Here is a 1,473-nt window from a genome sequence, read left to right on the forward strand (position 1 = left end):
ATCACATTCTGACCCCGGTTTTGTTCTCCGTAACACACAACCCACCGGAAGTGAACCCGGTGCTTGGTCACGCCCCGCCCCTTATTTGCATACCACAATGCTTTGCGCAAATGCATAAAAATATAATTCCTTTTGTAGTTTGTAAAAGACTTTGTAAATTGACTTTCTGCTGCTCTGAGAAGTTTTGTTAAAGCGATGTTTCTCTGTTGTGATTCTGGTGACAAATGTAGCGGGTCGCATTTACTTTGGAGGGGTAGGGGGTGTGTGGGGAGAGAATGGCGAAGGCTGGGTGTCAGTTCACTCTGGTTTCTCTTCAGATCGAATAAATCTTTCGCCTTTTACTAAAGATTTCCGTGGAGAGGAACACTCAGAGTCTCAGACAATTTTTTGTTGCCCTGCGCAAGCGGGGCTTGTTTGTAACTAAAAAAGAGATCAATACTTTTTATAAAAGCACTTAAATGGTTCATAGGACTCTCAGAGTTTATGTGCTGTTTGAGGTTTTTAAGAAAGCATACGGTGTGTTGGCCTTCATAAACTGTGGGATTGAGTTTAAGAGTCGAGAGGTAACGTCGCAGCTATATAGAACCCTAGTCAGACCCCACTTGGAGTACTGTGCTCAGTTCTGGTCACCTCACTACAGGAAGGATGTGGAAACCATAGAAAGGGTGCAGAAGAGATTTACAAGGATGTTGCCTGGATTGGAGAGCATACCTTATGAGAATAGGTTTAGTGAACTCGGCCTTTTCTCCTTGGAGCGACGGAGGATGAGAGGTGACCTGATAGAGGTGTATAAAATGATGAGAGGCATTGATCGTGTGGATAGTCAGAGGCTTTTTCCCAGGGCTGAAATGGTTGCACCTTAATAGGCATTCTGGCAGACAGGTTTGCCATTGCTACACGGATGTGTTTAAACTAAGTAGTGGGGGGAGGGGATGAACTGGAAATATAAGGATGGAGTTAAAGGTAAAGTGAAAATAAGACAAGTTAAAAAGGACAACAGTAGAAAGCTTAAGAAGAGATCATACAGTATGGCCAAGTGAAATAGGAATTGATATGAAAGGAGAGGGGAGTAACGAATTTAAAGTATTATATATGAATGCACGAAGTATAAGGAATAAAGTAGATGAACTTGAGGCTCAGTTGGAAATTGGCAAGTACGATGTTGTGGGAATAACAGAGACATGGCTTCAAGCGGACAGGGCCTGGGAAATGAATATTCAAGGATATACATCTTATCGAAAGGACAGACTGACTGGCAGAGGGGATGGGGTGGCTGTGTTGGTGAGGAATGATATTCAGTCCCTTGCGAGGGAGGACATAGAATCAGGGGATGTAGAGTCAGTATGGATAGAACTGAGAAATTCTAAGGGTAGAAAGACCCTAATGGGAGTTATCTACAGGCCCCCAAACAGCAGTCTGGATGTAGGGTGTAAGTTGAATGAAGAGTTAAAATTGGCATGTCGCAAAGGTAAT

At 43.2% G+C, this 1,473-nt stretch overlaps 1 non-coding gene across 1 annotated transcript; it reads left to right on the forward strand.

The window, feature by feature from the left end:
* Positions 1-297: 297 nt before the first annotated feature.
* Positions 298-411, forward strand: LOC140731298 (U5 spliceosomal RNA). The gene has a single exon (XR_012099775.1). It is a non-coding gene; the product is annotated as a U5 spliceosomal RNA (small nuclear RNA).
* Positions 412-1,473: the final 1,062 nt, after the last annotated feature.

Source organism: Hemitrygon akajei, chromosome 7, assembly GCF_048418815.1.
Source record: "Hemitrygon akajei chromosome 7, sHemAka1.3, whole genome shotgun sequence".
NCBI classification, from domain to species: Eukaryota; Metazoa; Chordata; class Chondrichthyes; order Myliobatiformes; family Dasyatidae; genus Hemitrygon; species Hemitrygon akajei.